The 11,226-nt window shown below is 57.9% G+C and overlaps 1 pseudogene; it reads right to left on the bottom strand.

Annotated features, from left to right (window-relative positions):
- Positions 1-2,133: 2,133 nt before the first annotated feature.
- On the bottom strand, positions 2,134-11,025 carry LOC128840317 (RING finger protein 112-like; annotated as a pseudogene).
- Positions 11,026-11,226: the final 201 nt, after the last annotated feature.

Genomic DNA, 11,226 nt, shown 5'->3' with positions numbered 1-11,226 from the left:
GTGGAAGGGGTCTATGGAGAGGTTCTGATTGGCTGATTATAATTATGCTATTTGTATATGTCTATCAGTTTTGTAGTTGACATTCTGAATGTTGGCTCTATACTGTCTGTATTTCAAACTTGAGCTATGCTGGAGACGGGCTGGTGGGGGCAGGGGGTGTGGGGCTGGAGGCAGGGCAGGGGGTGCAGCAGGGGCTGGCTGCAGGCAGGGGGTGCGGGGCTGGCTGCAGGCAGGGTAGGGGGTGTGGGCCTGGTGCGGGCAGAGGGTGCATCAGGGGCTGGCTGCAGGCAGGGAGTGCGGGGCTGGCTGGAGACAGGCTGGTGGGGGCAGGGGGTGCAGGGCTGGAGGCAGGGCAGGGGGTGCAGCAGGGGCTGGCTGCAGGCAGGGGGTGCAGCAGGGGCTGGCTGCAGGCAGGGGGTGCAGCAGGGGCTGGCTGCAGGCAGGGTAGGGGGTGCGGGGCTGGTGCAGGCAGGGGGTGCAGCAGGGGCTGGCTGCAGGCAGGGGGTTCGGGGCTGGCTGCAGGCAGGGGCTGGCTGGAGATGGGCTGGTGGGGACAGGGGGTGCGGGGCTGGAGGCAGGGCAGGGGGTGCAGCAGGGGCTGGCTGCAGGCAGGGGGTGCAGCAGGGGCTGGCTGCAGGCAGGGGGTGGCTGGAGACAGGGGGTGCAGGGCTGGTGCGGGCAGGGGTTGCAGCAGGGGCTGGCTGCAGGCAGGGGGTGCGGGGCTGGCTGCAGGCAGGGGCTGGCTGGAGACGGGCTGGTGGGGGCAGGGGGTGTGGGGCTGGAGGCAGGGCAAGGGGTGTGGGGCTGGCTGCAGGTAGGGGGTGCGGGGCTGGCTGGAGACAGGGGCTGGCTGCAGACAGGGGGTGCAGGGCTGGTGCGGGCAGGGGGTGCAGCAGGGGCTGGCTGCAGGCAGGGGGTTCGGGGCTGGCTGCAGGCAGGGGCTGGCTGGAGATGGGCTGGTGGGGACAGGGGGTGCGGGGCTGGAGGCAGGGCAGGGGGTGCAGCAGGGGCTGGCTGCAGGCAGGGGATGCAGCAGGGGCTGGCTGCAGGCAGGGGCTGGCTGCAATCAGGGTAGGGGGTGCGGGGCTGGTGCGGGCAGGGGTTGCAGCAGGGGCTGGCTGCAGGCAGGGGGTTCGGGGCTGGCTGCAGGCAGGGGCTGGCTGGAGACAGGGGGTGCAGGGCTGGTGCGGGCAGGGGGTGCAGCAGGGGCTGGCTGCAGGCAGGGGGTTCGGGGCTGGCTGCAGGCAGGGGCTGGCTGGAGATGGGCTGGTGGGGACAGGGGGTGCGGGGCTGGAGGCAGGGCAGGGGGTGCAGCAGGGGCTGGCTGCAGGCAGGGGGTGCAGCAGGGGCTGGCTGCAGGCAGGGGCTGGCTGCAATCAGGGTAGGGGGTGCGGGGCTGGTGCGGGCAGGGGTTGCAGCAGGGGCTGGCTGCAGGCAGGGGGTTCGGGGCTGGCTGCAGGCAGGGGCTGGCTGGAGACAGGGGGTGCAGGGCTGGTGCGGGCAGGGGTTGCAGCAGGGGCTGGCTGCAGGCAGGGGGTGCGGGGCTGGCTGCAGGCAGGGGCTGGCTGGAGACGGGCTGGTGGGGGCAGGGGGTGTGGGGCTGGAGGCAGGGCAAGGGGTGCGGGGCTGGCTGCAGGTAGGGGGTGCGGGGCTGGCTGGAGACAGGGGCTGGCTGCAGACAGGGGGTGCAGGGCTGGTGCGGGCAGGGGGTGCAGCAGGGGCTGGCTGCAGGCAGGGTAAGGGGTGCGGGCCTGGTGCGGGCAGGGGGTGCAGCAGGGGCTGGCTGCAGGCAGGGAGTGCGGGGCTGGCTGCAGGCAGGGGCTGGCTGGAGACAGGCTGGTGGGGGCAGGGGGTGCGGGGCTGGTGCGGGCAGGGGATGCAGCAGGGGCTGGCTGCAGGTAGGGCAGGGGCCCCCCTAGTTCTACCACCCTGGCCCTTTAAATAGCTGCCAGAGCCCTGGGGAAGCTGCGGGGCTCTCACGGCTATTTAGAGGACCGAGGCAGCAGAGGTAGCTGGAGCCCCGGCACTTTAAATAGCCCCTGGAGCCCCTGCTAGCCCAGGGCTCTGGTCCAAGCACTAGACTCCTCCCCATAAGCGCCATAGCTCCCCTTCTCCTCCACTGGGTACATAAAACTACAAGTCCCAGAATCCCTTGCTTCCTCCGTCCCACCTCCTGAAGGGGCAGCCAATGGGCTGGAGCCGTTTGCTGATTGGCAGGTGCGCGGACCAGTGGGGGCGAGCCCGTGCCCGGCGCGTGGTGGCAGCTGGCGATGGCCCAATGTACAGGCCCAACCACTCGGCCTTCTTCACTTTAAAGCGCTGTTCATATCGCGGCAGGAACTCCGCCATCTGCTTGTCCAGCTCCTTCTTCAGCTCCTCCAGGGCCGCCTGTTTCTGGGGGTCCTCGCCCCGCAGCTCCCCCCGGCAGCGCTCCAGCACCTCCTGGTGTTTCCCCTCCAGGCGTCGCTGCATCTCCAGGGGCTTCAGCCTTAGACAGCTGCTCGTGCTCTGGTGGTCACGGTCCTGCCGGGATGGGGGAGTGATCGGCCATGAGGGACGAGCACTAGCATTACCCAGCCACAGGGGGCGCCACCTCCTCACACACCCGCAGCCCCCTCACTCCCGATCCACAGCCCCCTGCTACCTCAGCCTTGCCTCCCCCCAGGTATGCTGGTGCCCCTCACTCCCAATCCGCAGCCCCTCTGCACTCACCAGCTCCTGCACAAATGGGTCGTATTCCCTCCTGGTGGCTTCTACTGCTCTCCTATTTAACTCCTGTCTCATCACTGCAAACGCCTCAGCCATCTGTGTGGGGAGAGGGAACGGGGTTGGGGGTGCGGATGGGATGGGCCATCTCTGAACTGGGAGCCCCCCCACAGTCACCACCTTCCCCACATACGTACAGGACCTGCTCCTCGCTATCACCTCCGAACTGGTCCCCAACCCCCCTGTGACGTTATTGACATAAACTGGGACCGTATAGATCATTGTTGCAACCAAGGTCCTGTAGTGGCACCCAAATCTTGTATAAAGGGAGTCAAATGGGGTGTCTAGGACAAGGTTATGGTTTACTGGTCATGATTATGCTGTCTATATGTGTGTATCAGTTTTGTAGTTGAAGTTATGAATATTGGCTCTATACTGTCTGTATGGCAAACTTATGCTATGCTTCTGGGTGACATCCCAGACAAGCTGAGATTAGCTCTGCCTAGCCTGCTTGATGGCCCATTAAGGACCATCAGCTATACAATGGACCCATTGAGAGAAGGCAGATATGCCTTGTAACTCAGCAAAGTATGCAGGGATTGGCCCATGTGACTCCAGACTCCATTTTGCTGTAATTTTCTACAATGAGAACAAAGAGGTGTTCTTACACCTGGAAAAGACTATATAAGGCTGATGCCTCATCTCCATCTTGTCTTCAATCCTGCTTCATACCTCTGGAGGAACTTTGCTACAAGCTGAAGCTCTGAACAAAGGACTGAGGACCCATCCCAGCTGGGGATGTATTCCAGAGACTTGATTTGAACCTGCAGTTTATTCCATCGCTGCTGCACGCCTGAACCAAGAACTTTGCCATTACTGTATGTAATTGATTCCATTTAACCAATTCTAACTCTCATCTCTATCTTTTTCCTTTTATGAATAAACCTTTAGATTTTAGATTCTAAAGGATTGGCAGCAGTGTGATTTGTGGGTAAGATCTGACTTGTATATTGACCTGGGTCTGGGGCTTGGTCCTTTGGGATCAGGAGAACCTTTTTCTTTTACTGGGGTATTGGTTTTCATAACCATTTGTCCCCATAACGTGTGGCACTGGTGGTAATACTGGGAAACTGGAGTGTCTAAGGAGATTGCTTGTGAGACTTGCGGTTAGCCAGTGGGATGAGACCGAAGTCCTCCTAGTCTGGCTGGTTTGGTTTGCCTTAGAGGTGGAAAAACCCCAGCCTTGGGCTGTAACTGCCCTGTTTTAGCAATTTGTCCTGAGTTGGCGCTCTCAGTTGGGTTCTGCCAGAACCGCATTGTCACACCCCCACATTTCAATAGAGCCAGAGGGCAGCACCTCGACCCCACAGCCATGACCACGTTGCTGCCACCCCAGTGGAGGGGCAGGTTCTCTGGCAGGGCTTCCTGCAGGTCCCCTTATCTCTTGGGTGCTAGGAGTCCTCGATCAGGACATTTGGTGGAGCTGTTGTGGTGCCCCCTTCTGGGCTAGTGTGATTGGCCAATGTCAGGAGGACCTGGGGTTGGGGTCAATAGAACCAGCCCCCGCCCCCCTCCCCACAAATCCAGGCTGGAAAGAGAGAGGCGGAGGGAGAGGTGACCTGGTACCTTCATGGGTGAGAAGAAGTCGTAGCGTTGGGTCTTCCAATATCGGGAGACGCCCTGCAGGGAATAACACCCGGGAGAACTGGGATCAGGGACAGCTCAGCCCCTTTCCCCCCGCTGAGCCCCTTCCTGCTCCCTGCAGCCCAGCGCCCCTACTGAGCACCCTGCCCCGCTCCCTGCAGAATGGCACCCCGTATTGAATCCCTGTGCCCGCCTTGTGGCCCATTTTGCTGTCTCCCACAGGGCCCCCCCCCCCGTTTAACAGCCCCCACTCTCCCACCTTGATCCTGGCAGCCAGCTGAGCCCCCATCAGCACCTGCCCGGCTCGGTCCGTCTGGACGTGTGTCCCTGCTGAGTGCACCACACTGGTGACGTACTCACACAGGCACTGCCGGAAATCCTCGTCCATGTCTGCAGAGGGGAAAAGGACCCAGGCATCCGGGAGGGATCCAGGTGTCTAGGGTAGGACACACGTTAAATGCGATTGGGTGGGCTAGTTTGTGCCACAGGAAATGAGATTCCATCTCTGGGCAACAGCTGCTTAACACCCCCCACCCCACTGCCTGGGGGAAAATGGGGGAGAGGCATGAGGGGGCAAGGAGAAGCTGCAGTGGGGAGACAGCAGTCTCCACTGGGTGGTGCCAGGGGACCCATGAAGACCCAAAAGGGGGACACCAGCAGCGTTCCCCTAGCAGACCAGGACACCAGCAGTGACCCCCCCCCCCATGTCCCTCTCCCCTCCCACACAGATGCTGTGACCCAGCGAGTGCCCCTGTGCAGTGGGCAGTAGAGTAAATTCTAAGTCAAGGGGGGTGAGCTGGGCACTGGGATTTTGGGGTGGGGGAAGTGCAAGAGGGGAAGAAAGGGGCAGCAGTGGAGAGAGGGTGGGGATGGGGGCAGGGAAGAGGGTGGGGGCAGTGCAGGAGGGGGTGGGGACTGGGGGAGCAGAGCAGGGGGTGAGAGGGGAGCAGATGAGGGTCTCTTACCATCTGGCGTCCCTGCCCTGCTCCTGGTGAACTGAGTGCCAGGGTGGGGCAATAGGTAGCACCGGGTGCCGCTCGCCCTCAGGGCTTCCAACACCAGGGGCTGCTCAGCAGAGACCTCCAGGTCCTGCGGGAGTCAAAGCAACATTTGTGGCCGTCAGCAGGGAATCAGACCCGCTGTGGAAACGTTCAGCTCCGCCCCAAAGTTTGCTGTTTCCATGAACACACGTGGTATCTGATCATTACCTGTGTGATTTCTCCAAGATACTCCTGCCCCGCATCCGCGCCGTAGGCTCCAGAGAGCTGCCAATCTCGCACCAACAGGTCCAGGCGCTGCAACAGAGAGCACAGGAGAAGGGTCACACTGGGGCTGGGGGCACAGAGAGGAGACCAGAGCTGGAGGTTGTTGTCCAGCCACGGACACTGAGACCCTGGGCATGATGTGGGCGTGGAGGGAGAACAATGGACTGGCTGTTTCTTTGGGGTTTGTCCAGCATCTGGCACAATGGGGTCTGGGTCTAGGAGGGGGGCTCTGAGGTCTTCTGGCAATAGAGACAGTAAATAGGAATAGTAAGAATCAGGTGGGATAACAGGACTGGCGGGGGGTGGAACAAGCATTATATCCTCATATGGGGGGTGATGGGAAACAAATCCCCACCTGGATTGGGGCCAGATTGCAGGTCCTTCCAACCTCCTTCGCAACCTGAATGAACATCTGAGATGCAGAAAGAGAGGGAGAGGAAGAGAGAGAGAGAGAGAGAGAGAGAAGGCAACATTTTTCCATCTTGAACAAACCATCCCCGCACATGTGACCAATCAAGATTGGCAATGCAAAATAAACGAGTGAAATAAATGCCACTGAAACTAAAGGGATCCCAGACAACATTAAGAGAGAAAAACATAATTTCAAACAATAACTCACCACCAGTAATCAAAGATATAAAAGCAATAACTGAATTCAGAAAACCCAATAGTTGGTTCTAGAAAAGCAGTCACAAGACACAGAAAGCCAAAAATCAAACTCATCAAGCCAACAATTGGAGACCAAAAAGAAATAATGAAAAGAAGAAAACTAGTCATTGGAATCAGAAAACCAATGATTGAAACCAGAAAAGCAGTGAAATAAATCACACAATCACTTAACAAAATCACCACACTAATAATTAATGCCAGAAAACCAATGGTCAAAAATAGAAAACCAGCATTTATCAAAGTCAGAAAAACAGTAATCAAAGCAAGTTATCGGGTATTAACGTCGAAAGCCAACAATAAAAAATAAGTATTTGAAATAAGAAAACCAATAGTCAGAGAGTCAAAACCAGCAATGCAAGTCAGAAAACCAGATATCAAAGTCAAAATACTGTACCCCAAAGTGAAAGACAGAAAACCAGTAATCAATATCAGAAAAGCAATAACTGAATGCAGAAGTCCAATCATCAAAGCCAGAAAAGTAGTAATGAAAATCAGAAAATCAATAGCCAAAACAGAAAACCTATAATTGAAGTATGAAAACCAGATCAAGGTCACAAAACCAAGTCAAAGTTAGAAAATGAATAGTCAAAGACAGAAACCAATAGTGAAAAGAAGCAATAAATGAACAGCAGAAATGAAAAAAAAAGTTTAAACACTCCAAATATATAAAGAAAAATTAAAAGCCGGTAATCAGTAGAGAGACACTAATAAATGAAGCTCTGTAAACAAAACACTGAAACCTTGTAACCAATAAAAAAAAAGCAGAAAACCAATAATGAACCGCTCCCTCAAAACCAGTGAGATCAAAATCTGACAATCAAAGAATGAAACCCAATAAATGACATGGGAGTGGTGATAACTAAAGCCACAAAACTGACAAGCATGGACCAAAACACAATGAACGAGAACTGGAAAACCAAAGGCTGAAAATCATAGATCGAAACCTGAGAAACAATGAGTGGAACCCAAAAACGTGCAGCGAGAAACCCAAGAAATGCTAACATTTGGCTGTTCTTTGAACGTGGAAATTGGCATGAAAACATTCTGATTTTGTCAGCTTTCCATTTTTCAACAAGACTTTTATTTTCCATCTCCCCACATGGTCACTATGAAATCAGCTGACAACTAATGGTGGGTACGAAATAACAAACAGCTAATAGCCAGTAGTGACTCACAAATAATCAATAACTGGCAGCTATTAATGAATACAAAATAGCCAATTAACTAACTTGTATAATTGGTTAAGTGAAGTAAAAGGCCTAAAAGACAACCGGATGGCATTTCTCTTTGTCTGTCTGTATCGTGATCACTTTTTGAGACCACATCTGATCAATTCCCAAATTTCAGGGGACACGCTGGGCAACAGTTGAAAGAACGCTACTGACTTGGGGGTGGGGGAAATTGGAAAACGGGAAAGCCCAATTTCCATTTAGATCTGGTGAGTAGCATCAGCAGCCAATGAGCCAATCACTCTGGGGAAGGAAGGTAACAGGGACTTCTGGGTGCTGAGCAGGGAGAATGGGGGGCACATAGACCCCTAGCACGGGGGGAGGGGGAAATGAAGCACACACAGAGGTGGGGTTGGGGGATGGGACATAGGTTTAGGGTTAGGGCTGGTTGGGAAGATTTCAATGGAACATTTTTCCCATCACAAACCCTTAACTAACGCAGAGCGATGCAGGTTGCCCAGGGCTGGCTCCTGCCCATCCAGACTCAGTGTCTGGGTGCAGGGCATGTGCAGGTGGTTCCTGCCCCATATGGGGCACAGGCAGAGAGCAGGGCTGGGTGCCACAGGTATATTGGAGCGCCAGCCCAAGAAGACTGAGGTACGGTTGGGCGGGCATTTCCCTTAACTCTGCTGGCCCTGGCTTGGCTGAGCACGACATTCTGGCTGGGCATGTTCTGTGAGAAATGCTGATTTCTGGGGGCACCTGTATCTGGGCTACCTCTTGCTCCACAGTGGCATGGTGCCAGGGCCACCGAGAGCGGGTTCGGGCCCCCCAGCAAGGGCGGACCAGGTAACAGGGCTGACGAGAGGGGGGGGAAGCTGGGCTCCAGACCCCCTTCCGGACCGCTGGGCTCCAGGCCCCCTTTCGGACCGCCAGGTCCCGGTAATTTGTACCGGTTCCCCCACCCTCGTCAGCTCTGGTTCCACCCACCTCAGCTCTGGGTCACCAAAGCTACCACAAGGCTACCTGACCCTCCCGGAGACCTGAGTCTGCAGGCGCATTTCAGATCACTTAGGGGAGTGAACCGGGACACAAAAGTCTCTTCTCCACCAGCCCCCCAGCAGGTCCAGCACTCAGCAGTGAGAACCAGAGCTAATCGGTTAATGACAAATAGCCACCAGGTAATGATAAAGAACCAGAAATATGACAGTCACTAATATTTGATTAATTACTGCTCACGTATTACTGTTCAGACTCTTTGCTCGAATCCCAGCCTGGGGCAAGATCTCTGGGACTTTCTAAACATCAATAACAGCCCCTAGACTGCCCCCCTCCAATCCCTACATTACCCAGGATCTTGGGTCCCCCCAGCAGAGACCTGGCTGGCAGGTCCGTGTCATTAGAGCTGTGTGTATCCTCTGCCCCACCCACCTCCAAATAATCTGCCTCCGTCTGCTTAAACATACTGGAAATGTTAAAGATCTGGAAAATAATAATAAGAAAAGGTGAGCCCCCCTGCCAACCCCACACTTGACCCCACCGCAGCACAGCCCCCCTGCTGGCCCCCTCACCCCGCTCCCCACAGCACGGCACCCCCTGCAGAGCCCTCAGTCCCGTCCCCCGCAGCACGGCTCCCCCACCCAGTAGGAGCTGAGCAATATGCCCAACACGGAGAGCTTGATGCTGGTCTCCATGCGGCGCTGCAGGTCCAGGGAGCCCTCGGTGTCCACCAGGAACACGGCCACCTGCAGGGACAGACACATGGACAGATACACCGGCCACAGCGACGAGTGCCCTGCACTGACGCCACCCTCGCCCCTGCCCAGCCCTGGCTCCTCCACTGCCCGGCTTCCTGGGGCCGGCCCTGGGCACTCTGGCTGGAGACAGGCCCTGGGGGAGGAGGTTCAAGCTGTGAACACCCCTCACCCCCAACTCCATCCCAGTGTGTCTGTAGGGAACTACAGGGCTGGGACCTTATCCCCATCTGCCCATTTCTTTCCCCCCTCCTCCAGCCCCTCCCATCCCCCTGCCCCTGCACAGGACTTTACCCGCTCCAGACTCCCCCATTCCCCCCCGCCACTACTCCAGCCCCCTGCTCCCCTTAGAATCTTCCCCCCACACCACTCTCTTTCCCCTCCCCTACTGCCCCATCCCCCATTGCCCTGCCTGTTTCCCTGCCCCACTCACCCTCCTCCCCTGGGCCTGGACCCAGAGGGGCTGGTCCCACATCCACACGCCCCTCGTCACGGTCGCTGTCCCATTGCGACACTCAACCCCTCCCCCCCCCCCCCCCCCAAGGCCTCATCCTCTCGGCCCATCCATGACGCATCCACAGCCTCCTGTAGGGGGTGACCAGGGCAAGGTCAGAAGGGAACGGGGATTGGGTCTGGCATTCTCAGGGGGCAGGGTGGTGGGACACAGGGGGAGGAGGTGGAGTTCTAAGGGTCTGGGGGTGGGGTTACAGCTGGAGGATGGGACCAGTGGTACATGGGGAGGGGCCATGGCTGGAGGGTGGGGCCTGTGGTGCAGGGGGAGTGGCCACGACCAGAGGGTGGGGCCTTTGGTGCACGGGGAGGGGCCATGGCTGCAGGGTGGGGCCTCAGTTGCTCTGCCCTGGGCCTGGTACAGCGGGAGGGCCCTGCCTGGGGAGAGGGGACCTTTGCTGTAGGGGGCATGGCCAGTCGTGGAGGGGGCCCTTGCCGAGGTGGGTGGGGTTTGTGTTGCAAGGGGCAGGGCCCTGGCTGGGGTGGGCGGGATCTCTGGTTCAGGCGATGGGGCTATAGCTGGGGCTCCTGTCCCCACCGACCGGGCTCTGGAGCCGGCGCAGCAGGCAGTTCATCAGGAAGGATTTTCCCTGGTGCTGCTCCCCGATGATGGACACCAGGCAGACGGGGGTGTCCCCCACCCCACCCTGCTCCAGGCAGAGGCTCAGGGCCTCCTCGTACAGGATCAGGCTGCCTTTGTCATCCAGATGAACCAGCTGCACGGGGCGCAACGGCTCTGGCTGAGCCCCCGGTCCCTGCTGTAGGGACAGAGCTCGGACCCCATCCCAGAGCCGACCAGTCCCTGCTTCTGGATGAGAGCCCCGTGCCCCATTCCCATCCCCTGAACCAACTAGTCCCTGCCCCTCAGATCAGATCCTCTTGAGCCATTTCCACCCCCCCGTGAGCCATCCAGTCCCCTGCCCTCCAAATCAGAGGTTGCACCCCCTAGAGAGGAAAGGCCCCGTGTCCCATTCCCCACCCCCTGATCCAGCAAGTCCCCGCCCTGGGGCCTGTGAGAGCCTGCGCCCCTTTCCCCTGATTCAGCCTGTCTGGTCTCACCAGCTCCATCTCTTCCCGGAGGGGCTCTGTGATTTTCTTCAACAGGGCTCTCAGCCGCATGTCTGGGGTCATCTTGTCCCTGGAGCAGGGAGTCCGGCACTCAGGGCACTGGTAGCCCTGGGTCAAGACCCCGTGCCAGTGAGCCACGAGGCAGCCCTGGCAGAAGTTGTGGCTGCACTCGATGGAGACGGGGTCGTCCAAGACATCCAGGCAGATGGAGCAGGTGACGTCCTCCTGGAGTTGATCCATCTCTCTGGACCCGCTGAGTGGGGGGAACCTACTGGGTCAGGACCTGGCACCCGGAGCAGTAGGGCTCTGCTGGAGGACGGCTGATTTCTAGCCCAGGTGTACCCCTTCCTGGCAGCAGGAGTCTGGGGAGGAGCGAGAGAACATGGGAATATTTCTGTGAACAAGCTGCGTGGCTCAGTTTACCTGCCCACTTTGTGTCCA

This window comes from Malaclemys terrapin, chromosome 7 (assembly GCF_027887155.1).
Source record: "Malaclemys terrapin pileata isolate rMalTer1 chromosome 7, rMalTer1.hap1, whole genome shotgun sequence".
NCBI lineage: Eukaryota > Metazoa > Chordata > Testudines > Emydidae > Malaclemys > Malaclemys terrapin.
Note: the sequence above shows the minus strand (reverse complement) of the source record. Positions and strands in the feature narration are given on the sequence as shown.